This window comes from Leopardus geoffroyi, chromosome A3 (genome assembly GCF_018350155.1).
Source record: "Leopardus geoffroyi isolate Oge1 chromosome A3, O.geoffroyi_Oge1_pat1.0, whole genome shotgun sequence".
NCBI classification, from domain to species: domain Eukaryota; kingdom Metazoa; phylum Chordata; class Mammalia; order Carnivora; family Felidae; genus Leopardus; species Leopardus geoffroyi.
Window position 1 is genome coordinate 8564535 of NC_059336.1, and position 27935 is coordinate 8592469.

General features: G+C 46.9%; 1 long non-coding RNA gene across 2 annotated transcripts; it reads right to left on the reverse strand.

The window, feature by feature from the left end:
• Positions 1 to 1644: 1644 nt before the first annotated feature.
• Positions 1645 to 27894, reverse strand: LOC123579984. 2 transcript variants are annotated; one of them, XR_006703047.1, is made up of 4 exons: positions 27766 to 27894; positions 12578 to 12680; positions 8921 to 8975; positions 1645 to 1784 (listed from the first exon to the last, which is right to left on the reverse strand). It is a non-coding gene; the product is annotated as an uncharacterized LOC123579984 (long non-coding RNA). The 2 variants fall into 2 exon arrangements; XR_006703046.1 differs by lacking the exon at positions 27766 to 27894 and adding an exon at positions 13709 to 15026.
• Positions 27895 to 27935: the final 41 nt, after the last annotated feature.

Here is a 27935-nt window from a genome sequence, read left to right on the forward strand (position 1 = left end):
AATCAATTTAGTGAGTATATCCTTCATTCCCAAAAGTTTCCTCGTAATCCTTCCCTTCCCTCCTACCCCTCCAGTATAGGCAATCAAATCTGCTTTCTGTTGCTACAGATTAGTGTGTACTTTCTAGAGTTTTATACAAATGGAATCAAATAATATATGCTCTTTTCTGTCTAGCACCTTTCAGCATAATGATTTTGAGATTCATCCAATCTTATCACATTCACCAGTTGACGGGCATGTGAGTTATTTTCAGTTCGGGGCTATTGCAATTAAAGCCACTATAAACATTTATGCTCGCCTAGTTATAGCCGTATATTTCGTCTTCTCTAGGGTAAACGCCTAAGGGTAAACGGGCTGGATCTTAGATTAGGTGTATGTTTAACATTGTAAGAAACTGGCAAACTATTTTCCAAAGTGGTTGTACTCTTTTGCGTTCCTACCGGTGGTGAAGGAGTGTTTTGGTTCTACATTTTTGCCAACCCTTGGTAAGGTCAGTATTTTAATTTTAGCAGAGAAGATCATAACTAATAAAGTAATATAACAGTGAGAATATTTTTAACTGTAAAGCTGATAGAAGAAAATCATCATTGTTAACACCCAGCGTTGGCAAGGGTACAGAGGAAAGTACTCTTGGTTTTTGTTCGGTTTTTTAAATTCATTTATTTATTTTAAAAGAGAGAGACAAGAGAGCAATCAGGGGAGGGGCAGAGAGAGAGATTGGGAGAGAATCCCAAGCAGGATCCTGGCTGTCGGCACAGAGCCCAATGTGAGGCTCGGACTCACGGTTCGTGAGATCATGACCTGAGCGGAAACCAAGGGCCAGACGCTTAACAGACAGAGCCCCCCGGGCACCCCAGTACTCTTGTTACTGAGGATGGAAATGAAAATTAGCATCATTTTCTGGGAACCAGGGTGCGCGTTGTGTCTGGACTCACAGTGTGTGTCTTGAAACCTCTCATTTTATTTTATTGAACAATTCCCCTTCTGAAGATGTATCCTGAAGACGTAAAACCCCTTGCAAACACACACCGGAGCCCTGCTGTCGGTGGCAGGAGGTTCCGCATCCATTAGTTTCCTCGAGAAGCAACAAAAATACAGAACGAGAGAGCTGAGAGCTGGCAGTCCACAGGCTGGACCTTTAGATCTGAGTTCTTCGACCCTCAAACGGTTTTAAGTTTGTGGAATTTCTTGCCGGCGTTTCAAAATGAGGAGCTGTCACAGAAAAAATCTATTTTCCGGGGACTTTTTGACAAAGTAGAAGATCGGACACACCCAGGGCCCACAGGAAAACAAAAAGCTGGGAGAAGTGACTTTCTGCGCCAGCCGAATTCGCAGAATTTATCGCACTGTCGTGCAAACTGTGCTTTGGCTTGTCTCTTGTGCGTTGAGAGTACCCTTTGAAGGTAGACACTAGGATTTGTTCTTCTCCCCCTGACCCCGCCCTAGTGCCCGACACAAAGAACAGATATTTGCCGAAAAATGAATGGCTGGGGCCCCTGGGTGGCCCAGTCGGTTGAGCATCCGACTTCAGCCCGGGTCGTGATTTTGTGGTTCGTGGGTTCGAGCCCCACATCGGGCTCTGTGCCGACAGCTCGGAGCCTGGAGCCTGCGTCCGAGTCTGTGTCTCCCTCTCTCTCTGCCCCTCCCCTGCTCATGCTCTCCCTCTGTCTCTCTCAAAAATAAATAAACATTGAAAAAAAAAAAAGAAAGGAAAAAAGAAAGAAAAATGAATGGCTGGCAATTAGAATTGGTTTACAGCGTGTAATTGCTTGAAGCTAGGTCACCTAAAAGACAGAAGGTGTACAACATAATGATTCAACACTCGTATTTCCTCATCTATGCCTGCAGCAGGATTTCTAAATCTCAGCCCTAGGGGCATCTGGGGCCAGGCAGTTCTTTGCTATGGGGGGCTGTCCTGTGCCTCGTAAGATCTCTGGCCTCCCCCCTCCACATGCCAGTGGCCCCCCTCCCTCAGCTGTGACCACCAAAACTGTCTCCAGATATTGCCAAACGTCCCCGAGAGTTCAACTCCTCCCCAGCTGAGAACCACTGGCCTAGAACATCTCTGGAAGAACATACTAGAAACCTATAACTGTGGTGTGACCAAGAGAGGAAGGGAAACTTCATTTTCACCTGTTCCAACTTTTGACTCTTAAAACATAAATATTACCAAAGTTCGGCTTACGTTTTTTTTCCTGGTGTCCAGATACCTTCAAAACGGAAGCCACTTTTTAAACACTGAAATATATCACCTTATGTAAGTTTAAGGTGCGCGACATTTCGACGTGATAAATGAATATATGGCATGTGTCACTGCCATGGTGGCCTTAGCTAACACCTGTATCACGATCTGTAATTAAGGCTTCTTTTTTTGTGTTGGGAATAATTAAGACCCAGTCTCTAAGGAAGCTTGATGTTTCTAACAGTGTTGTTTTCTATAATCACCTCCCTGTGCATTAGACCTCCAGGATTTATTTCTCTAGCAGTTGTAAGTTTGTAATGGTAAAGAACGTCTCCCGTTTCACTATACCCCCAGCCCCCGGTCACCACCATTCCACTCTCCAAAACAGAAACCACTTAAGAAAATATAAAAACTTCTAAGATTCACTGGCAAGGAACTTCCTTGTGTCTTTTTAGTTTGTCTTTTTTAAAAAAGAATTGTTTTTAAGGTTTGTTTCTTTATTTTGAGACAGGGAGAGAACAAGGGGGGAGGGGCAGAGAGAGAGAGAATCCCAAGCAGGCTCCGAGCCGTCAGCACAGAGCCCCACACGGGGCTCGATCTCATGGACCGGGAGATCAAGACCTGAGCCAGAATCGGGAGTTGGAGGCTTAACCGACTGAGCCACCCAGGCGCCCCTTTAGCCTCTTTTTAAAAATAACAGAATCGATCACGGATTACGTGAGCTCCTCCGATTTGCCCCATTTTGCCGGGTGGGAAATGGAACCTCAAAAAGGAAGAAGTCCTACGCCCGTCCAATTAGCGACCACTCTGCAGCTAGCGCCCAGAGGCCCTGAGACCCGGCCTTCGCTGCCATTTCAGATGTGTGTCCGCTGTTGAAAGCGGATCTTTCCAAGGGAGTAGAAGCTCAAGAAGGCACCTCCCGGGGCCCTGAAGTAAAACCACAGCAACTTCCACTCAACACGTGTTCATCTTTGCTTCAGGGCCGTTGAAGTTGTGCAGTGGAGGCTCCCGTACCGCCCTGAGCCCTGACGTGTGCCTAGTCCTAGCTGAAAACTTTGCCTCTCATCTCAAGGGTTTTTGTGTTGTGTTTGTGTTGCGTTGTGTTTTTGAATCGCCAATTTTTATTTACAAGAGGGCCACAGTCTCTGTTTACTTGCTGATTATGTGCTCGGGGTGAATTATCTATGAATCGCAAGCAGTATTTGTAAGTGCTTCTACCTACAATCGTGTCGTCACAGAAACCCCGCGAGAGAACTAGGAACAAATTTTGCAGATGAAGAACTAACTCCGGGGAGATGCATTCACTTACTTGCCCACCATCACACATGCTGGAGCCAGGTTCAGAAACCAAGATCAACCGAGCCTTTACTCTTTCAGACCCTTCGTAGAAGTCTTCAACTTGCCAATAAAAATCCTATAAAAACTAAAAGTAATTCCCCAGTCGAGGAGTTAAATTCTTAATTGAGAACATACTAGTGGAAAGTGTTTAGCCAAGGGATACCAGTGTGCTGTCTCGAAGGGACACATGCACCCCCGTGTTTATAGCAGCACCATGGACAGTAGCCAAAGTATGGAAAGAGCCCAAATGTCCATCGACGGATGAATGGAGAAAGATGTCGTCTGTATATACAATGGAGTATTACTCGGCCATCAAAAAGAATGAAATCTTGCGATTTGCAACTACGTGGATGGAACTGAAGGGTATTCTGCTAAGTGAAATTAGTCAGTCGGAGAAAGACAAATATCACATGCCTTCATTCATACGAGGACTTTAAGAGACAAAACAGATGAACACAAGGGAGGGGAAGCAAAAAGAATATAAAAACAGGGCGGGGGACAAAACAGAAGAGACTCTTAAATATGGAGAACAAATAGAAGGTTGCTGGAGGGGTTGTGGGAGGGGGGATGGGCTCAATGGGTCAGGGGCACAAAGGAATCTACTCCTGAAATCATTGTTACACTCAAGGCTAACTAACTTGGATGTCAATTAAAAAATAAATTATTAAAAAAAAAAAAAAGAACGTCCTAGTGAATAAGATAAGACAGCAGAGCCTGTGACAGCATGCCAGACATACAATAAATGCCACATAACTGTTAACCATTATGATGAGTCACATAGCTTCAAATATTTTTTTAAAAATAGTATAGTAGTGAAGATAGCTTCCATTGGTCATGTACAGCAAGATGAACCCATCTGCCTATATTACGTGGCTGCACCACGTTTTTTTCTTTTCTTTTTTTTTTTTTTTTAATATTTGGGTTGGTTTCTGGCATTTCCAACTGGGGACGTTTCACATGAATAACCCAACGTACGGCGTCTGTTGGAAAACTGGCGCCTCTGGGCTGGGGTTATGGAACCACTGCCCCCGTAAGACAGCGCGAGGCCTCCCCGTTTACCGCAGGCTCTCCACCCGCCTGAAGTAAGGCCTGTGGGTTTGCCATTTGTCACTGGTGGTTACGAAGGAGGGCTCCGGAGTGAAATGAGGAGTCTCAGTTCTTTTCAGTGCTGCTGCCCAGCTGGGTGACCTAGAGCAAATAATTTTACCTTTCTAGGTCCATCTCCCGGAACTGTGGTGACAAAATAAAACCATCTGCCTAAAAGCATGGAGCTCAGGGCCCAAGGCGTGGACGGCTTTCAATAAAGGTTAGCTCTTTGCATCACTAGGCGTGGGAAGCAGAAGAATGGCCTCCTGAAGGTGTCCCCATCCTCATCCTGGAACCCGTGCCTAGGGTACCTTGTATGGCAGAAGAGATGCTGCAGATGTGATTAAGGGAAGGGTTTTTATTTATTTATTCATTCATTCATTAATTTTGCTTCAAGAAAGCTTTCTTTTTGAATGCTTGTTTTTATTGGTTGATTGATTATTAAATCTATTTATTCTTATTTCTTTCACACGGCAAGCAGGGGAGGGACAGAGAAAGAGGGAGACAGAATCCCAAGCAGGTTCCGTGCCATCAGGGCAGAGCTTGAACTCACGAACTGTGAGATCGTGACCTGAGCCGAAATCAAGAGTCAAACGCCTAACCGACTGAGCCACCCAGGCGCCCCGAGTTGAGGATTTTTAAATGGAGAAATTATCTTTGATGATCCAGATGGGTCCAATGTAACCACAGGGTCCTTGCAAGTGAAAGAGGGAGGCCGGAGGTCAGTGCCAGAGGAGTGTGAGACAGGAGGGGTTGCAGCGGGGGGGGGGGCGTGCAGACAGAGGAAGGGGCCGCCAGTCAAGGAATGCACTTGGTCTCTAGATGCAGGAAAAGCCAAGGAAGTGGGTTCTCCTCTAGAGCCTCCAGAGGGACACAGCTCTGCCAACACCTTGGCCTTAGCCCAGTAAGGCCCCTTGGGGGTCTCCGACTTCCGGAATCATAAAAGAATACATTTTTTCTGTCTTAAGTCACTAATTTCGTGGCCGTTTCTTACAGCAGCAAGAGGAAACTCTACACGAGGCCGTCTCGTCCTCACTGCAATTCCGTATGGTCTATTGTCCGCATCCTACAGAAGAAGTGGCGTCGGTAAAGGTTAAGAAGATTGCCCCAAGTAGAAAGTGGCAGAGCCCAGAATCAATTCCAGGTCCTCCTGAAACCCAAGCCCGGCCCAACCCAAGTGACTCCCAGTTCTCTGGTCATTCAGCTTCTATTTGAATGATCCCAGAAACAGAAATATCCTTCCTTCCCGAGGCTACTCTTTCCACGGCTGGACAGGATTTACCATGATGTCTTCTGCCCACTGAGCTACTTTCTACGGCACTCGGAAGGAGTTAAGGCGCTTTCAGTTACAAACGCAGAAACCCAGTGCACCTAGCATAAGTAAGAAGGGGACATTTATAACAAGGACATAGGATATCGCGTGAAGCCCATGTCCAGGAAGGCAGTTAGGCTTTAGGGAGAACTGAAACCAAGAAATGGGAAGCTGGAAAGAATCCGGCCAGGCAAGACCCGCTGTCTTCCACCTCTGCTTCTCGGCACGGCTGCCTCATTCTTTTCTCTCCGTAGATCGATTTTCTCGGCTACTCCGTTGTCGTGTTGGCACACGGCCGCTCAGGTGCCCCAGATTGACACACTACAGGTCCAATTGTATGGACAGACTGCCTGGCAGTACCTCAAGGTAAATCTCAAATTCCCCAGAGACAGAATCCGATACCTCTGGCTTCCAGCAGGCCTCCCTCCCTTGTCCGATCAGCTGTCAACAGGAAGGCAGGATTGTGATGAACAAACATGGCGGCCAGGGACTTCTCACTTGCAACTGTGAGCTTGGGTGCAAGGGGGAGGGGTGGGGAAAGTGTGAGCTGAGCTGATACCCTCAAAATGGAGTACCTCCCATTTATCTCCCTAAGGTTTCCCCCCCACACACCCTCCCCCAAAAAAACCAATAAAGATAGCAAAGCAGCTTCAGAGCTTTTGAAAAGCTCTTTCTGGGGCGCCTGGGTGGCGCAGTCGGTTAAGCGTCCGACTTCAGCCAGGTCACGATCCCGCGGTCTGTGAGTTCGAGCCCCGCGTCAGGCTCTGGGCTGATGGCTCAGAGCCTGGAGCCTGTTTCCGATTCTGTGTCTCCCTCTCTCTCTGCCCCTCCCCCGTTCATGCTCTGTCTCTCTCTGTCCCAAAAATAAATAAACGTTGAAAAAAAAAAATATATAAAAAAAAAAAAAAAAAGAAAAGCTCTTTCTTCCCTTGTGGTCATCTCCTTTCCTGGGAACCATCCGTAGAACCTTCAGGCATTTCCTCAGTATGACGGTTCCCAGATTACTCAACAACCGGACCATGCCCCCAGCTCCTCCTCAGCCTACACAACTTCGGCAACATCTCCACTCAAACGTGTGATTTGTCTCCATAACTAACGTTGCTTCTTCAAATGTGGGCTGTCTAGCTCATTTCAGTTGTTTTCTTGCTTTACCTTCCTTGAACCCACAAGGCGTATACCGACTCCGTTAATGCAGGCTAAGACTGTTTCCATGTCAGCTGTATACATCTGGCTCAAATTGAGTTTGTGGCCAGCTAGAAGCCCCAGATCTACTTCCCAGGAACTGCTGTCTGGCCAAGTCTCCCAATTCCCAGACTTAAATAATTGATGCCAGAATCCACATCAATCCCTGGTAAATATTCTCTTGTTTCCTCCAAATCCTTTATTTGACTCTACGGAGACCACTGTGAATCTTGATCCCCTCATACCAGTTTGTTTGTGTCCTAGAAATTGCACCTGTATACCTTAATGGTTTAGTCTCTAACCGAAACGAGATCCCAACTAGACCAAAGACATACCAATGGACAGTTCCTAAGCTGCCACGGGCTCCACTAATCAACATCAAATACACCGAAAATACGCTGCAAGCATTTCGGGATCTTTTATTCCTGGAAGGAGAAGGGTGGCAGCCCAAATTCCTCAAATATTTTTGACGTTTAAATTTTATAACGACAGAAAAGATCCAGCATGATTATAATCCAGGGCATCAAGAATATGGGAAAAACTCGGGAAGTCTTTCATTAAAATGAATCATGATAATTATTGAATTTACTTCTCACAGCAACTCAGGAATATTCATATTTCCATTTTATAGGTATGTAACCAAGGTTACACAGAAACAAGTAACCTTGAGATTGGAAGGCAAGCTGTTGATTCATAGCTTCAGTGCTTAATCCCAACCCTAGCGGTGGGCAGGGTCAGTTTTTCCTGTAAAGGGCCAGACAGCAAATATTTTAGGCTTGGGGGAGCATACGGTCTCTGCCTTTGCAGAGCGAAAGCAATTGTAGGTAATACTTTAACAAAGGGGTCTGACTGTGTTCACATAAAACTTTATTTACAAACACAGGCGGTATGCCTCATTTGGCCCTCAGACTGTAGTCTGCCAACCCATGCAAGGGTGTTCTTCCTCCCCAACCTGCCTGGCAAAATCCTGCTCAAATATGCAGCCCCCACATGACCATTAAGTTACTAAACTGGACGTAAATGGGATTCGGCCCGTGGGTCATAGCTTGCTGGCCCATCTCAACCATCATGCCTTCTGACTTGGTAGGTTAATGCATCTCACTGAAGAACCTTGAGTCAGTGCCTAATGTAGGTCATAGCCAAAGCCAGCAAGACTGACACATGTCAAAATACATAAAGATTCACCAATCTATGTAACACTGCCCTGCACGGCAGTAATTCCTTGTGAGGCTATTTGTTTTAATATCTTTTTCCACAAGTCCCCAGATAAATTTGTAGCCATCCAACACACACACACACACACACACACACACACACACACACACCATGATCTGAGCCCAGCATATGATCTCAGCTTCTTGGTGGCCATGCTGTTCTCCTCTGGCCAGAACGTTTTAGTATTCCCTCACGCACACCTAAGTGCTGCACTGAGCCTGAGTCCTGAGTCACACGCATTAAAAAAAAAAAAAAGTGTTCCACTGGAAATTAGCATGCAAGCAAGTTGCAAGGAAATGGCCCAGGAAGCAGAGTGAAGAAGCTTGATTCAGGCACGATGGATGTCCTACGGCAGACGTAACCAACCAAGGCACCCGGGAGAGAAGTCACCTGCAATTTTGAAAAGCAGGTGGAAGAAATCAGGACCAGAGCCCTACCAGGAATTTGAGCAACTTGAAAAGAGCCAAGCAGGCCTTTCATGCCGATCGAGAGAAAGCTACCATTTCCAGAGACAGGTCCTCTTGCTAACAGGCAAAGCAAGCCCTCCCAACATGGGCTGGGCACTTGGCAGGAAGGGCTATCATACAAGCGTGTGGCCGGCTTACCCTTAACATTTCCCGGTGTAAACAGCTTTCAGGCAAACTGGTGGGTTGCTTTAACCTTTAGAAAAAGAGAAAATACAAATAGTAAAAATGAGCTGGTTCTAATGACATAGAAAGACACGTGTGACAATTACAGAAGCCTAGGCATCTTTCGGCAGGTTTACTTGTATTTTTTTTTATGCTAACGTAAGATTTGTTTATTTGTTGCCCAACAGCCTTTAACAGATGTACCATGGCAGAGCGCTTAAAAAAAACAGGGGGTGGGGCCCCCGGGTGGCGCCTTCAGTTAAGCGTCCAACTCTTGGTTTCGGCCCAGGTCACGGTCTCACGGTTCATGAGACCGAACCCCAGCGCAGAGCCTGCTTAGGATTCTCTTTCTCTCTCTCTCTGTCCCTCCCGGCTCACGTGCACACGTGTCTCTCCGATAGGTTCGGGAAAATAATGGACACCGAGGTTCTTCGTGTCAGCACTGTTCATCACAGACAAGAAAGAAACAACCCAAATACCCCACAACAGAAAACTGGTTGAATACATTTGACTGTGATCCTAAGTGGAATATTCTGCAGCTCTAAAAAAGAAGGAAGGAGCCCCCGGGCGGCTCAGTCGGTGAAGCGTCCAACTCTTAGTTTCAGCTCAGGTCACAATCTCACGGTTTGTGAGTTCGAGCCCCACGTCAGGCTGTGTGCTGACCGTGCAGATTCTCTCTCTCCCTCCCTGTCTGCCCTTCCCCACGCTCTCTCTCTCTCAAAATAAATAAATGAACTTTAAAAAAAATTTTAAAAATTAAAAACAATTTTAAATAATAAAACCTTAAAAAAACAGGGGCGCCTGGGTGGCTCAGTCAGTTGGGCATCCGACTTCGGCTCAGGTCACGATCTCACGGTCCGTGAGTTCGAGCCCCGCGTCAGGCTCTGTGCTGGCGGCTCGGAGCCTGGATGAAGCCTGCTTCGGATTCTCTGTCTCCCCCTCTCTCGGCCCCTCCCCTGCTCGTACTCTGCCTTTCTCTGTCTCTCAAAAATAAATAAATGTTAAAAAAAAAAATTTTTTTTTAATCTGAAAAAAACAAAAACGAAGAGACAGATGTGAAGGACACCCAGCAAACTCATCAAAAGGAATCAGAGGATGGGTCCGATGGAAACGGGAATGGGGCTTCTCACTATATTCCTCTTTATACTGTTTTCTTTTCAAACCATGTGGATGTGACAACTATTCCAAAGCTTGAATTGTTTTAAAGAGCTAGCAACGTGTTTACAACCACAATAATTCTCTCTGTAAGAGGGTGTTGCTACCAGATGTCAAAACACTATTTTTATTTCTCGGCACTAGGTACAAAGTAGATGAAATCCGCTGAATAAGGTGCTGAGAATGGTCTCTCCTGCACAGAATGTAGGGTAAATCGAGGCCATTGACGGTGGCACTCCGTGGTGCTTGATAAGGAGAGGCCTAGAAAGCATTATCATCATATTGGCTGCGTGTTCACGTGGCCTGAAGCAAAGAGATTGAACTTAGATGTCTGACCACCTTGGGTGGCCTCCAGCTCCCACATCTGTCGGCTGTGTCCCCAGGCAGGTCACGCGGGTTCCGGGGCCTCCGCAGCTCTGTGTGGTGGAGACGGGATCACCTACTGTGCCGGGTAGGAACGCTCTTTCGCTCCGACAAGTAAACTCCTACCTACTCATTCCTGTGCCAGGCGTTGTTTTAGGCCAAGGGAAGACTTCAGATTCTAGACCAGCGTGTCTCCAACGAGACCAGTTTTGCCCCCCAGAGGACATTTGGCAATGTCTGGGGACATTTTTAGTTGTCACAAGTCGGGGGCGGGGGGTTGAGTGGGGGGCACAGGAGAAGTGCCACTGGGATCTAGTGGGAGGACCTAGCGGGCCACGGAAGCAGCTAAACACCCCACGATACACAGGACGGTCCCTCCAACGAAAAGTTAGCCCGCGCCCCATGTCAGTAGGGCTGAGGCTCGGAGCTCGCTCCGAGAGAAAACGAAGCCAGAATAAACAAATAAACGGCAATGCCACGTGCTGTTCGGTGCTCTGGGACAGAATGACCAGGGCAGCTGTTTGAGCTGGGGCAGGGACAGGCCGTGCCAGAGAAGGCTCTCGGAGGACAGGCCAGTGTTGCTGACGGCTCACAGGTACTAGGGAGCCCGGCAAGCTAGTGTCTGGGACAAGGGCTCTTGAGGCCCAAAGAAAAGCAAGGGCAAAGGCCCTGAGGCCAAGACAAGTCTGACTTGTCCAGGAGAGAGGAGGGGAGTGTGGCTCCAAGCGGGAACAGGGGTGGCTGGAATCCATGTGTTGAGGGAGCAAGGGCCAGACCTCCTGGAGAGAAATTTTCATTTTTGCCTGAAGTACAAGGGGACCCATGGAAAGGTTTTCAACACTGAGCTGGCATGATCCGCTGGGCGTTTTTCAGAGCCGTTAGGGCTGCTCTGTGAGCGATGGATTGAGGAGAGTCAGCACGAAGCAGGTAGGTTGAGAGCGGATCACGGTAGTGGGAGCGGAGTGTGGGGGGGGAGCACATTTTTGCAGGTAGAACCCGCTAGATGCTGTCGAGAACTGGAGAATTAAGTGGATAGCTCAGATCCAGCGAATCACATACGGGAGAAGCCCATAAACACGAGCTCCAATGAACAAAAGGAGACTTTTTTTTTAAATGTTTACTTATTTATGGGGCGCCTGGGTGGCGCAGTCGGTTGAGCGTCCGACTTCAGCCAGGTCACGATCTCGCGGTCCGTGAGTTCGAGCCCCGCGTCGGGCTCTGGGCTGATGGCTCGGAGCCTGGAGCCTGTTTCCGATTCTGTGTCTCCCTCTCTCTCTGCCCCTCCCCCGTTCATGCTCTGTCTCTCTCTGTCCCAGAAATAAATAAACGTTGAAAAAAAAAAAATTTAAATGTTTACTTATTTAAAGAGAGAGAAAGAACAGGAGGAGGCAGAGGGAGAGGGAGAGAGAGAGAATCCCAAGCAGGCTCCACACTGTCCGCGCAGAGCCCAACACGGGGCTCGAACCCACGAACCGTGAGATGGTGACCTGAGCCGAAATCAAGAGTCGGATGCTTACCCGACTGAGCCACCACCCAGGCGCCCCAAACAAAAGGGGGGTTAATCCCTCAGTTTGAAAATTAAAACTTAGTGAAAATTGCAGTGACAAACGCACCTTAAGATACCCACTTCTGCCCAGTGGCCCCAGGGTGCTGACGGGTCAGGTGAGCTGACAATTTTGACTTGGAAAGTACCGGGAGAAGGACACTGAGGGTGAATACCGGGGAAAACAAGAAATCTACGAAAGCACCAAAAATGCCCATCTCTGGAAAGTTACAAGGGATAGCTGATGTGCTGAAAACGAAGGAACTATTTCAAGCAAGAAGCTTCTGGAAAACGTGGGTCTCTGCTTAGGAGTCCGGCGCTGGCATATCCAGTTGACCGTCAGCCCCACGGACAAAGGAAGAGCCAAGTCAAACAAGGCATTAACTGTAGTCCACGTCAAGCCGCTTACAAGTGGCCGTTTAAAGATTTTTAAACATAGGGGATATTGTTTATGAAACGTAATCTGATCACCCAAGCAAAAACGACACAAATTCCATGGCAACTGTGGAGATTAAGGAAGTGTTTGAAGGACGAAATCCCTTATCTAACACCCCTCTTGTCAATTCACTCACCGAATAAGAGGTCTCAGAAGCATCAGGGGTAAAGACAATTCACTTTATGGAGAAAGATTTTCAGAATCTCATTTTGTAGACTGATGCATAAACACCACCCAAACTGTGGGATTAAAAGGCAGAGTCGGGCATTATTATGTTTTGCACGGAGTCAAACAGTAATAAGAAGTCATGATAATAGCAGCTGCCGCTTACTGAGCTAAATTGACTTGAATTCTCCAGTAGATTTATGAGTTTCCCTTTATGGATGAAGGAAACAGGGGCCCAGAGAGGCCATCTGACTTGCCAAGGACACACAGCTGTTGGGCAGGGTCCAGGCTTCTGGACCCTCTTGTCTAAATCCCCCTCCTCGTCACATCTCGAGCAAGCAGTCCGGTGCCTTTCAGCCCAGGGGAGGGAAAACAACATGGTTATCACATTCAGAGACCGGTGACGACGATTACACTTAATGAACACCCTCTTTGTGCCTGCCTTTAGGAATCCTACCTGGCCATGGGGCATGGTGGTGCCTAGTCGGTAAGCCAAGGTTAACGGGATCCACACCTAGGATTCAAAGCTCAAGACCTTTCGTCCCAACTGGCTGCCTGCCTGAAAAGCTAACACTTCCTCCGTCTGCCACGTTAAAGAAATAAACGTACCTGGAGGCACACCTGCCTGCATCCACTTCTCCTTAGATTTTTCGAATCAAATGCACCCAGCTTCAAAATCTGGCTCTGCCTCTTTACAGACTTGGACAGCACTTCTCCAAGCCTTGTCTGCATGGGAATATTAACTGAACCTCCTCACGGTGTCGGGGCCCATATCCAACGAGATAAAGACTAGAAGGCAGTTAGTGCGATGGTTAAAAACAATAGTCGTTTGATAACCCGTTGCCAGTAGTGATGGTTGGTATTACTAACATGCATTCATTTCTAGAAAGAGGTTTCCAAACTTCCCACAAAACAAAAATCTTCCCTCTCCTCGTGGGTTTTTCTTCCCCAAAACGACATGGAAATTCCAGCCAAGACACAAATGGTAGAAGGGCTCCAAGCTAGAGTAGTAGTTGACTTCTTAGGTCGCCCTGTTTCTAGTGGGTCCAGACTGGAGAAGCTGGTAATGCCTAACGCAAAGAGGAGTACAGCACAGACCCACCTTCCAAATGGCATCCCTGAGTTTCATTCTGTGCAGTGCACTTTGTATCTCTTTCCTCAGCTCCGTCTCCTAGCGATCGGCTGTGTTTTTCAGGTCTGGTTTTTCTGGACACATCCCACCCACCCCACATTTTTGTCAGCGTGAAGATCAAGGGGACAAAGACAAATTCAATTAAGCGGCAGGCTTTGGCGACCAGCAGCTATCTTTCTGGAGGAACTGAATGCAAACGGCTCAGGGGTGGGGTCGCATAGGCATCGTGCTCCTGAAAGGAAAGGAGGCAGCATTTGAGTATAAATCACGCGACAAACGGAGCCCTCCTGTATTAATCTTTATTCGGAAACAGGCACTGTTTTAAGGGGGAAATTAAAGGCCATCAATGAGTAGGCTTGCCTGGGCGGCTTCTGAGCTCGAGATGCAAATATTATTCCCAATTCTAGATTCCGAAGCGATCCCTCCATTGATATGTTAATAGCCTCCTCGTGTTTCTCTGACCTCAAATCCTGGAAGGGGGGGAAGCTATACTTACAGGAAACAAAAGAAAAGTGCGTGGTAGAATAAACATTTGCTAAGTGGACTTTGACTGCAAACCCCAACTTGTCATGTGTTAAGGATGGAATTCTCTACGAGCCAGCCCTCTACTGACGCCCTGAATGTTTAATATGTGTCTATGTCCAAGGAGCTGCCAGGACCGATCCTTTCTCTGGTGTCACCTGACATTTCAGCTTCCCACTCATGCTGCACAAGACGACAAATGCTTTGGTGCTGTCACGCCAAAGAAGGCAGCCCTTGGCAACCGGAAATAAGCAAGATTCAGCTGCCTATAAATCAAAGGTGATCGCAACCCAATGTGGGTCACCTATGTGTAAACTCACAGAGTCAAAAACAAAGTCAGAGATTATTTATTTAGCACCTGCTGTACGCAAGATATTGTGCCAGGATCCTGGGGATACACAAACATGTTTGACAAGGAGCTTATGTTTTTAGGGCAAATGGGCAATAAACAATTTAAAAGGTAAAGATAAATCAGGTTGTGGCGATGCTCTGAAAAGCGAGAGCAGATAATGAAAAAGAAGGGGCTGGGAGAAGGCATCTGGAGAAATTATGAGTGTACAGAAATTCAAGGAGGCCCCGGCCACTGATACGTGGTCTGCAGGACTAGCATTCCAAGCAGAGGGACGGTACGTGCAAGGGTCCTGAGGTAGGAAAGGGCTTGTATATGAGCGTCAGGAAGTCTCCTGTGGCAGCTAGACGGTGGTAGATGAAATTATGTCACAACACCGCGTAGGAGCAAGATTATGCAAGGCCTTATAGCTAATACAACTTTCTAAAAAATTAAATGTCATCATCAAAAATTCACGTCTTCCTATCAGCAGAGGTAAGACTCTCAAAGGGTAAGCAAACATGTACTTTTAAAGGATTCAGATATACTAATGTTTACTAATTTACCATATTCTTACATTACATACGGTAAATTCTAGAACCACATGTCTGATCTCTGTTCACCAAAGTGGAGGCTTCTAGCTAATGTGCTTTTTAAGATCTAAATTCAAGTAGAGGCTGACCTAATAGGCTGTGTTTCTTATCTTTTACATGAAAGGAGTTTATAATATTTCCCGAGAGCGCCTCTCCAAGTGAGCTAATCATCTGCGATGTGAGGTTAAATCTTTCATGAAAATGGACTTTGTAGTCGATGTCTGTACTCTGTTAAAAGTTTCCTACAACAAAGGGCGCCCGGGTGGCTCAGTCAGTTAAGTGTCCCACTTCGGCTCAGGTCGTGATCTCATGGTTCATGGGTTCAAGCACCATATTGGGCTCACTGCTGTCAGCACAGAGCCCGCTTCGGGTCCTCTGTCTCCCTCTATCTCTGCTCCTCCCCCACTTGTACTCTCTCTCTCTCCTTCTCTTAAAAATAAATCAACAAGTAAAAAATTTTTAAATACAAAAAATAAAAGTTTTCTACAACGAAAACACTGAAAGCCCACCTACATCGCAGCTTTATTTACAATAGCCAAGGCATGGCAGGAAACAACCCAAGCGTCCATCGATAGACAAACAGACAAAGAAGATGTGGTAGATATATTCAACGGAGTAGTAGACAGCCATCAAAAAGAATGAGATCGGGGCGCCTGGGTGGCTCCGTCGGTTAAGCCTCCGACTTCGACTCAGGTCATGATCTCGCCGTTTGTGAGTTCGAGCCCTGCATCCGGCTCTGTGCTGACAGCTCGGAGCCCGGAGTCTGCTTTGGCTTCTGTGTCTCCCTCTCTCTCTCTGCCCCTCCCCTGCTCGTGCTCTGTCTTTCTCTGTCTCTCAATAATAAATAAACGTTGAAAAAAATTTTAATAAAAAAAAAAAAGAATGAGATCTTGCCATCTGTGACAACGTGGAAAGGGGAGGGGGTGGGGAGATGGATAAAGCAAATGAAGGGAGGAAGACTATAATGTGCCAGGTACAAAAATAAATAAGACATGGGGATGTAATGTACAGCGTAAGGAATATAGTCAATAATATTGTAACAAGTTGTATGGTAACAGATCATAACTGGACTTACTGGGGTAATCATTCCATGATGTATGTGAATATTAACTCACTACATTATACACCTGAAACTAATACTGTATTGTGTGTCAATTATTCTCCAATTAAAAAAAAAAGTTTTCTCCAACACTGTATGTTAACTAACTGGAATTAAAATAAAAACTTTTTGTTTTAATGTTTATTTGTTTTTGAGAGAGAGACAGACAGACAGAGCATGAGTGGGGGAGGGGCAGAGAGAGAGACACAGAATCCAAAGCAGGCTCCAGGCTCCGAGCCATCAGTACAGAGCCTGACGCAGGGCAGGAACTCACAAACCACAAGATCATGACCTGAGCTGAAGTCAGATGCCTAACCGACTGAGCCACACAGGTGCCCCTGAAATAAAAACTTTTAAAAAGCTTTCTACAGGGGTGCCTGGGTAGCTTAGTCAGTTGAGCATCGGACTTCAGCTCAGGTCATGATCTTGAGGTTCCTGAGTTCGAGCCTTGGGTCGGTCTCTGTGCTGACAGCTCAGAGCCCGGAGCCTACTTCGGATTCTGTGTTTCCCTCTCTCTCTCTGCCCCTCCCCTGCTCGTGCTCTGTTTCTCTCTCAAAAATAAATAAACATTAAAAAAAATGTTTAAATAAAAAAAAGAATTCTGGGGCGCCTGGGTGGCTCAGTCGGTTGAGCATCTGACTTCGGCTCAGGTCATGATCTCACGGTCTGTGGGTTCGAGCCCTGCGTCCGGCTCTGTGCTGACAGCTCAGAGCCTGGAGCCTGCTTCCGATCCTGTGTCTCCCTCTCTCTCTCTCTGCCCCTCTCCCACTCTCACTTTGTCTCACTCTGTCTCTCAAAAATAAATAAATGTAAAAGAATTTTTAAAAAAAAGAATTCTGAATAATATAAAGTAAACAAGATGGCAGGATAGCAGAACGGTTGAGAGGGCTAACTGTCATGCTCTTTGCTGCTTTCGTGTCTCCTAGTTGTGTGGCCGCCCCCCCCCCCCCCCACCAACCCTCTAAGCTTCAGGTTCATTACCAACATTACTCTCTAAGCTTCAGGTTCATTACCCACAGACTGGGAACAAAACAATAGTTATTCGTAGGGTCATTTGATCAGTACTTGAGTTAAATTTGTGGAAAGCACTGTGCCTGGCAATATGTTTTGCAAATATGAAGAGCCCACAATAAGTGAATGTTGCAGGCACTGTGCTGAGTTAGGTACGATGGTAACTCCCATTTACAGATGAGGAAACTGAGGTTTGGGGGTGTGAAGTATCTTGGCCACCGTCACATAGCTCAGATTCAAGTCTATCTTTTTTTTTTAAATTTATTTTTATTTATTTATTTTTGAGAGAGAGAGAACCAGCGAGGGAGGAGCAGAGAGAGAGAGAGAGGGACAGAGGATCCACAGCAGGCTCTGCACTGACAGCAGACAACCCGGTGCAGGGCTCGAACTCATGAACTGTGAGATCATGGCCTGAGCTGAAGTTGGACACCTGACCGACTGAGCCACCCAGGCGCCCCCCATCATTGCTGATCTAGGAGATTTTGCTCTTAGTATCCGTGCTATGGTTGGGTCCAAAGGGTATTTTGATCTATAAATTCAGACGTAAGAAAACTAGTTTTCAAGGGTATTTCATAAAACTTTTGTAGTGATAGATAGGAGTGCTTTGTTCTAATTTGTTTTGGTTTTACTCTGCCCATTTGTGTACAATTCCTTCCTTCCTTCCTTACTCCCTCCCTCCTCTTCCCCTTTTCATCCTTCACTCTTCTGCTCTCTTTCTCTTTTTGCCCTGCGATAAGGGTATATAATTCAATATTGTTTTTAACAATAAAGCTAAAAGGTATCACGTAGTTTGTCCCCCAAGGGACACTTGACAACTGGTTGTCATAATTGTGGGGACAGGGGTACCACTGGCATCTGGCAGGTAGGGACGAGGAATGCTGCTAAACACCCTACAGGTCACAAGACACCCCACAACGAAGGATCGTCTGCCCCAGAATGTCGATAGAAACCCTGCCATTGCGCAAAGCCCCTTTTGTAAGGGGGCAATTCTCTGCAAGGGCCTCCCTGGTTGCTGCTCTGTGGACCTTGAGATCACCACTCCACCCCCTCCCGAGGTCATCCAGAGACGTGCCATGGGACAGCAGTGCTACAGCCACAGACGGAGGGCCGGAAGGGGTGAGATGGAAAAAGAAACATATAGGGGCGCCTGGGTGGCTCGGTCGGTTGAACGTCTGACTTCGGCTCAGGTCATGATCTCACCCTTCGTGAGTTCGAACCCCGCGTGGGTCTCTGCGCTGACAGCTCGGAGCTTGGAGCCTGCTTCGGATTCTGTGTCTCCTTCTCTCTCTGCTCCTCCCTCTCTCATGCTCGGTCTGTCTGTCTCTCTCTTTCTCAAAAATAAATAAACATTAAAAAAATTAAAAAAAAAACACATAGAAATGTTTATTGAGGTCTTATACTAGGCTCTGAGCTAACTTCTTTACATCAGTATGTTGTTGTTTGTCGTTGTTGTTTTTAAGTAAGCTCTATGCCCAGCATGGGGCTTGAACCCATCACCCCGGGACTAAGGGTCACATTCTCCACTGACTGAGCCAGCCAGGCACCCCCCCTTCTTTAGATCAGTTTAATCAGTTATGAATTGATGTATCAATTATCCTCAGGACAACCCTGCAAAAAGTAGCTGCTGTTTTCCTGCCCATTTTGCAAATGAGGAAATGGAAACACAGAGAGGTTAAGTAACTTCCCAAGGTCACATAGCTGAGAATCAGGAATCTGGGGATTCTCACTCAGGCTGCCCGGACTCTTCATTTCCTCTTAACAAATGTGCTGTGAAAATCCCCAGATATTACCCTCTGAAGAGCAACCAAAATGGGCTGTCAGGACCGCCAATGTTTTCCAGCTGTTCTCCTCAGACTATTAACCAATTACATCAATTCCAAGCAGGGCCAGTGAATAATTTCTTCGTTGCAAAATATTTGATCATCGGCCGGGCTATTTATTTTTCCTGCATTCACACCTGTTACCTACCTGTGACAGCCAGAGGTCCACAAGGAGTCCCCGCTCCGGAAGCATACACAGCTGACAGTGAAATCGTGATTCACTGGAAACCAACTGTATGAAGTTCACCTTCCTTTCTTCCTATTTTTGGCCCCTGGGCCCCATTTTTAGAAATCATGTAAATTAGGGGCACCTGGGTGGCTCAGTTGGTTCAGCCTCCAACTCCTGATCTCAGCCCAGGTCTCGAGGTCAGCGTCGTGAGTTCGAGCCTCCCGTGGGGCTCTGCGCTAAGCGTGAAGCCTACTTCAAAAAGAGAGAGAGAGAGAGAGAGAGAGACGGAGAGAAATACTAGGAAAATAACCTGGGGTTCAGAATTTGTCTTTAAACCACAACCAAGAAAACATCGCTTCGGGGAAGTCCTGAGGTTAGCGTTTAAGTGTGGCGCAAACCGTTACAAGTTCTTTAGAGCTAATCTTAGGTCACCGGGTCCGGAGCTGTCGCCCAGGGCAGACCACCAATCACTCCAGAGAGACTCGATTATGCTCAGATGCTCAGAAAGGAAAGATTCGAAAAGGTTTTCAACCACAAGAGATGATGTGAAACAGGTTTTCTGCATCTCCTGGAGCGGTGCCCCAAAGGCCAGCCCCCACGAGCCGACGCAAAGCCTGAGCGAGACGATTCATCGAGCGGCTTTCTTCCAGGAGTGGTATCTGAATTAGATCCCCTTGCCTACCTGTGCACCCTCGGGTCCCCAGAATAGGCTTGTCCCCATCACACCCACCGGTCATGTGAGCCTGCCGCTGTGCCTGAAATTGCTTGGCTCCTTCCTGCCTGCCTCTGGTGTTTGCATTTGCTGTTCGCTCTCTGCACCCGCAGGGCTCTCCTCTGACCCCTTCTTATCTTTGCGGTCTGTGCCCGGCCCCCTCCCCATCCATAAGCCAAGTCCCCGTCATCACCCCGCTGACGTCTTCACGGGACGTGACAGGTCCTGACTCCACCTTGTCACTTGTTCCACGTGCTGTCTTCAAGATCATAGGGAGTGTGTGGTAGGGGTTCGAGATGCACTCTAAAATCCACGAGGCTGACCTTCAAATCCCACTGGTTAGTAAACCGGCCGTAGGACGTTTAAAAGATACTTAACACTTGCTTTGGATTCTGTGTCTCCCTCTCTCTCTGTTCCTCCCCCACTCACTCTCTCTCTCTCTCCAAAATAAATAAAGATTAAAAACTTTTTTTTAAAGATACTTAGGTTTTGGTTTCTTAATTTCCCCTACTTTATAAATGGCATGACATGAGTTGGTATATGAAGAGTTTCGGATACGACCCAGCAGGTAATAAGTCCTATATTGAGGTTGTCGTGTATTAATAATAGTTATTTTATTCATTGTAATTAGAATAAATATAACGGTATTCTGTTCAATTTGGGATTGATTAAAAAAAATTTTTTTTTACTTATTAGTGCTTGATTAGCTCTCCTATTAGAAAGAGGTGCCATGTTGCTAACTAATTTGGATGTAAATTTAAAAAAAATAAAAAATAAAACAAGTTAAATAGTTAAATAAAAAAATTAATAAAAATTTTTTAAAAATTTAAAAAATTAAAAAATTTTAAAAAAAGAAAGGTGTCATGAGAACAGGGACTTTTTAAAAAAATTTTTTTTATGTTTATTTATTTTTGAGAGAGAGAGAGAAAAAGTCTGAACGGGGGAGGGGCAGAGAGAGAGGGAGACACAGAATACGAAGCGGGCTCCAGGCTCTGAGCTGTCAGCACAGAGCTCGATGCAGGGCTCGAACTCACGAACCATGGGATCATGACCCGAACCGAAGTCGGACACTCAACCGACTGAGCCCCCCAGGCGCCCTGAGAACAGGGACTCTTGAACACAGTATCTGGCATGCAGTAGGCACCTGATAATTATTTGCTGACTTGCAGAATGAATGAATGAATGAATAAAAATGGTGCATTTTCTTTCACCAGGTATGGCAGTGATACTCCCAGCAGGGGACAGGAAAATCCAAAGAAAGATTTTATGGAATCTGAATAGAAAGTCCTGAAAGATTATGGTCCAGAGGATTATCTTGGTGGGGTGGAGAAAGCTGGGTGCTGAAGGAAGCTTGGCCTCTTACAGGATCCTCTCGGAGGCCGACACCCTCCCAGAACATTCCACAGGGAACGTGGCTTCCTTGCCTGCTCCCTGGAGAATCAGAAAGCAGTAACCTGCGTCCTTTCATTACTGAACCTGGTTTATTTGGGTTGGAAGGGAACTTTGCAAACAAGCTCAAAATGTGAAATGTAAGACATCAAGGGGGAGCTAAAAATAGCCAAGTGGGATAAACCTTTCCCCTCATTGCTGTCAGCAGTGTTTCTGCTGGTCAACCTGGGGAGGTGGGGGGGTTGGGTGGGGAGAGACAGCAATGCCTTTCTTGAGAGGAATTCCAAGATTTGCGGTGCAGACGGCCGGTGGCCCCACGCTGCGGCAACACCCCCTGTACTAACATCTGTTTGTGCGGAATGCACACAGCTTCTTGCCGCTGACCTGGGCGGAAGGCAGTTTTGAGATATTTGTTTAGGTTTACATCTTTTTCTCAATTCTCCCACATTTCGCCCGATGAAATATTTCAAAACACTCACTTTGGGAAAAGCAAAGAGGGCGGTTCCCGGGTCCAGGGCAAGTGCCTTTAACTATTGTCTGTTGAGCAGTCACGCTCCTGCCGAGCAGGTGCGGGGCCCCAGGACACCTCAGAACTTGACACTCCTTAACCCTGGTCTCGAACACCTCGAGTGACTCGGGGATGCAGCAGGCTGTTGCGAAGATTTGTTTTAATACTTTTTTAAGTTTCATTTCCTTATTTTAATTTTTTTTATTGTTTATTTATCTTTTGAGAGAGAGAGAGAAAGAGAGACAGACAGACAGAGCACAAGCAGGGGAGGGGCAGACAGAGAGGGGGACACAGAACCCCAAGCAGGCTCCAGGCTCTGAACATCAGCCCAGAGCCTGACGCAGGGTTTGAACTCAGGAACCTGAGCCGAAGTTGGACACTTAACTGACTGAGCCACCCGGGCGTCCCAATTTTTTTACTTCTTTTATTTTTATTTATTTATTTTATCCCTTTTTAAATTTATTATTGTATTTATTATTTTATTTATTTATTTTGAAAGAGAAAGCGCGAGCAGGGGTGGGGCAGAGAGACAGAGGGAGAGAGAGAATCCCAAGCAGGCTCCGTGCTGTTGGCACAGAGCCCGACGCAGGGCTCGAACTCACAAACCATGGGATTGTGACCCACTTGGAAATCGAGAATCAGCTGCTTAACCGACTGAGCTAGCCAGGCACCCCAGAGATTCTTTTTAAAGCAACCACTACACCCAACGTGGGGCTTGAACCCACAACCGTGAGATCAAGAGTCGCGTGTTCGACCAACGGAGCCAGCCAGGCGCCCCGAGACAGGTTTTGGGAAAACATTTTCCTGATGAAAAAGTTGAGGCCCAGCAGCACCCTCGACCAGGCCCACATTGCTAGCAAGTGGCAGGGTCAGAGTTCAAAGTCAGGTGTGTTTGAACCAAATTAATTCTGCACTCAATCACCAGAGTATATACATTCATTATATGCAGAGAGAGAGAGAGAGAGAGAGAGAGAGAGAGAGAGAAAACAACCACTGTGTACCAGGCACTATATGAAAGCTAGACCTATCTATCAACAAGAACCAAAAAGTTCTTGCTCTCATGAACCTTACACGCTACAGAATGAGGCAGTCGAGAAGTAAAGAGGGGCGCCTGGCTGGCTCAGCCAGTGGGGCGTGCAACTCGTGATCTCGGGGTTGTGGGTTGGAGCCCCCACACTGGGCACAGAGACTACTTTAAAAATAAAAAGTTCAAGGGGCGCCTGGGTGGCTCAGTCGGTTGAGCGTCCGACTTCAGCTCAGGTCACGATCTCACGCTTCGTGAGTTCGAACCCCGTGTCGGGCTCTGTGCCGACAGCTCGGAGCCTGGAGCCTGCTTCGGATTCTGCATCTTCCTCTCTGCCCCTCCCAGGCTCGCACTTTGTCTCTCTGTCTCTCTCAAAAATAGGCATTTAAAAAAAGAAAAAGAAGACGAAGGAGAAGATAAATAAATAAATAAATAAATAAATAAATAAATAAATAAAAATTCATAAAAATTTAAAAAGAGGGGCACTTGGGGGCGCCTGGGTGGCGCAGTCGGTTAAGCGGCCGACTTTGGCTCAGGTCACGATCTCACGGTCCATGAGTTCGAGCCCCGCGTCAGGCTCTGGGCTGATGGCTCAGAGCCTGGAGCCTGTTTCCGATTCTGTGTCTCCCTCTCTCTCTGACCCTCCCCCGTTCATGCTCTGTCTCTCTCTGTCTCAAAAGTAAATAAACGTTAAAAAAAACAGAATTAAAAATAAAAAAAATTAAAAAAAGCGGGGCACTTGGGTAGCTCAGTAGGCTAAACGTCTGACTCTTGATTTCAGTTCAGGTCATGATCTCACAGTTCGTGGGTTTGAGCCCCGAGACGGGCTCTGTGCTGACAGTGTGGAGCCTGCTTGGGATTCTCTCTCTCCTTCTCTCTCTGCCCCTCCCTCACGCACATGAGCACACACACTCCCTCTCTCAACATAAATAAAAATAAACTTAGTAAAAATTTAAAAATAGAGGCGCCTGGGTGGCTCCGCGGCTTAAGCGACCGACTCTTGGTCTCAGCTCAGGTCACGATCTCATGGTTTCAGGAGTTCAAGCCCAGCATCAGGCTCTGTGCTGGCTGCTGGGAGCCTGCTTGAGATTCTCTCTCTCCCTCGCTCTCTGCCCCTCCCCCACTTGTGCTGCGTTCAAAATAAATAAAGTTAAAAAAAATTTTTTTAATTAAAAAATAAATAAAGAGAGAAGCAGTATGGACTCTGTCCGCTGACAAAAAAAAAAAAAAAAAAATCTGGAAGAATTGGAAGAAGCTTCAGCTAATTCAGCAGCTCAGTGGCCTCTTGAATAACATGGGTTTTTACCAGCTTTCTGTTCTTTTTTTTTTATTAAAAAAATTTTTTTAATGTTTATTTATTTTTGAGAGAAAGAGAGAGAGACAGAGTGCGAGCATGGGAGGGGCAGAGAGAGAGGGAGACACAGAATCCGAAGCAGGCTCCAGGCTCTGAGCTGTCAGCCCAGAGCCCGACGCGGGGCTCAAACCCACGAACCGTGAGATCATGACCTGAGCCGCAGTCAGACACTCAACCGACTGAGCCACCCAGGCGCCCCTACCATCTCTCTGTTCTACAAACCCCAGCAGATAGGCCTGGTCTTACCAAGCCAGCCCCCCTCATGTTCGCAATACTGTTGCATGGCTCCAGCCATCACGTCCTCATACAACCACATCCAGAGGCAGAGAAATTACTCTTTTTTTCTTCAGTTTCTTGAGCCTCTCTTTACGAAGAAAGTACCTTTTCCCTGAGACCCTTGTCACACTTTCCCTCAAATCTCATTGCCCAAAATGATGTCATATATCAATGATGTCATATATCACATAAATTAATCACTGCTAAGAAGAAATGGACCACTCTAAACAGTTTAAGCTAATTAGAACCCACCTTCGGGAGCCGGTACAAATATTCTATAAAGCAAGGGTGCAGGGTGGCTCAGTAGGTTAAGCAACCAACTTGTGATTCTGACTCAGGCCATGATCTCACGGTTTGTGGGTTTGAGTCCCATATCAGGTTCTGCATTGTCACAGTGCTTGGGATTCTCTCTCTCTCCCCCTCTCTCCCTGCCCTTCTCGTGCTCTCTCTCTCTCTCTCTCTCAAAATCAATAAATGAACTTCAGATAAAATTAAAAAGAGTTGCATGTTCCACCGACTGAGCCAGCCAGGTGCCCCCTCCAGCTAACATTTTTTGAGCACTTACTATTTGCCACGGATGATGTGACACATCTTAGATGAATTTTTCTCATTTACCCCTCATAGGTCTATGAGAGAGGCTGTTATTATCCCCATCTCACAGAAGAGGAAACTAATACAGAGCATGGCTAAGAAACGTGTCCAGGGGTGCCTGGGTGGCTCAGTTGGTTGAGCGTCCGACTTCGGCTTATGATCTCGCGGTTCGTGAGTTTGAGCCCAGAGTCCGGCTCTGCGCTGACAGCTCGGAGCCTGGAGCCTGCTTCGGATTCTGTGTCTCCCCCTCTCTCTGCCCCTCCCCTGCTCGTGCTCTGTCTGTCTGTCTGTCTGTCTCTCTCTCTCTCTCAAAAATAAATACACATTAAAAAAAATTAAAAAAAAAAAGAAATGTGTCCAAAATCCCACAGCTATTCAGGGGTGGCTCTGCAATGCACAGGGGGGGCCGTCTGATACTCCCACACTCTCGCGTGTAGCACCCCACATAATATCTGTAAGGATTCAGACTCACTGAAAGGCATTCTGAAGACAATTCCTAAATTTAGTGTTATTGACCCTGTTACTTCAATATAGTGCATTCAAGGCAGCAATCCAAGGAAGGCAGTTTCCTGGGAACACAGCTTAATTGTACAAGTGATTCAAGCACCAACATCTTTCAATGGTAAGAGTGGAAGACATGTGGGAATGCAAACTGGTGCAGCCCCTCTGGAAAACAGTATGGAGGTTCCTCAAAAAACTAAAAATAGAACTGCCCTACGACCCAGCCATTGCACTACTAGGCATCTATCCAAGGGATACAGGGGTGCCGTTTCCAAGGGACACACACACCCCCATGTTTATAGCAGCACGATCAACAGTAGCCAACGTATGGAAAGAGCCCAAGTGTCCATCGATGGATGAATGGGTAAAGAACATGTGGTCTATGTATCCAATGGAGTATTATTCTGCAATCAAAAAGAATGAAATCTTGCCATTTGCAACTACGTCGATGGAACTGGAGGGTATTATGCTAAGTGAAATTAGTCAGAGAAAGACAAAAATCATATGACTTCACTCATATGAGGACTTTAAGATACAGAACAGAGGAACATAAGGGAAGGGAAGCAAAAACAATATAAAAACAGGGCGGGGGACAAAACAGAAGAGACTCTTAAATACGGAAAACAGACTGAGGGTTACTGGAGGGGTTGTGGGAGGGGGGATGGGCTCAATGGATCAGGGGCACTAAGGAATCTACTCCTGAAATCATTGTTGCACTCGATCCTAACTAATTTGGATGTCAATTTTAAAAAATAAAAAATAAAATAAAATAAAATAAAAACAGAATGGAAGACATGATCTGCTTCTTAGGAAGCACCACAGCCTTTCCTGTGATATACAGTCCATGGCATTTCAAAACGAGTCTCTAAATGACTCCTTCCTGTTGCCAAGGAGTTTATGACCCCACAGAAGGTGCGATCTAACCATCTCATGTTTGATTTTGCCTCCTTAGTTCTTCCCACAGGCCAGGTAGATTCAGCGCGGACCCTCACCACCAGCCTCTGTCTGAGGTGACGTAGCATCATCCTGACTTTTTTTTTTTTTTTTTCTTCAACGTTTATTTATTTTTGGGACAGAGAGAGACAGAGCATGAACGGGGGAGGGGCAGAGAGAGAGGGAGACACAGAATCGGAAAGAGGCTCCAGGCTCTGAGCCATCAGCCCAGAGCCCGACGCGGGGCTCGAACTCACAGACCGCGAGATCGTGACCTGGCTGAAGTCGGACGCTTAACCGACTGCGCCACCCAGGCGCCCCTCATCCTGACTTTTAAACGAAGAAACAGAGACTCAAAGACACGGAGGGTGCCGCTCGTGGTCTCAGAGCTAGCATGTGCGGGAGCCACGCACCCCCGCAGGCATACAGGGTGGCCCAATGCAAGGACACCCAGGGCAGAGAAGTGAGTTTCTGCCCAAACTTCGTCCTTCCTCCGCTTGCCAAGTGGGAGCCATCAGCCCACCTGCCCTGAGGGAGCCGCTTTTTCTCATCAGCACATCATTTGTGCTCATCAGCACAAAGCCACCAAATGGACCAGTATGGGCCCGGCCAACTAAAACTGCGATCGTAGATGCCAAAACTTACGTTCCTAATCATCTCCAGGGCAAAGATGAGGCCATTACCAGCCTTGGACAAGTTTCTTAGCCTCTCTGAACTTTGGCTATCTCAACTGCAAAGTCGGGTAGTAGCAGCATCTCCCGGGGCGCCCGGGGGGGCTCAGTCGGTTGAGCATCTGACTTCGGCTCAGGTCATGATCTCTCAGATTGTGAGTTCGAGCCCCGCGTCGGGCTCTGGGCTGACAGCTCGGAGCCGGGAGCCTGCTGTGGATTCTGCGTCTCCCCCTCTCTCTGCCCCTCCCCTGCTCGTGCTCTCTCTCTCTCTCTCAATAATACGTAAATGTTAAAAAAAAAATAAAAATTAAAAAATAACAGCATCTCCCTTTGAGGGTTTGATGCGAGCATGAAGTGAATGAGTACCGGCAAAGCACCTACAGCACCTAACATACAGCTGTAAGTGAGCCGTGATTGTTACTTATCATACGTTTTGTCATCATCGTTCACTTTACCTCGCTTTTGTGCATGCTGGAAACCGATCCCTTGCCCTCCCTAAATTGCATAGGAACCAGATCGCTGTTACCTGTTTTCTCTCAAGCAGAGACAGGGAGATCACCCACAGAGACCTGGAGATCCTGTCCTTCGAGTTAGCGTGGCAATGGAAAAGGACTCAAGTTTGGGATCAAAGTCTACCTTTAAGACAATGCTGACTCAAAGTGAAGCAGGGAACGGCCATACTTTTGTTTTCCCGCT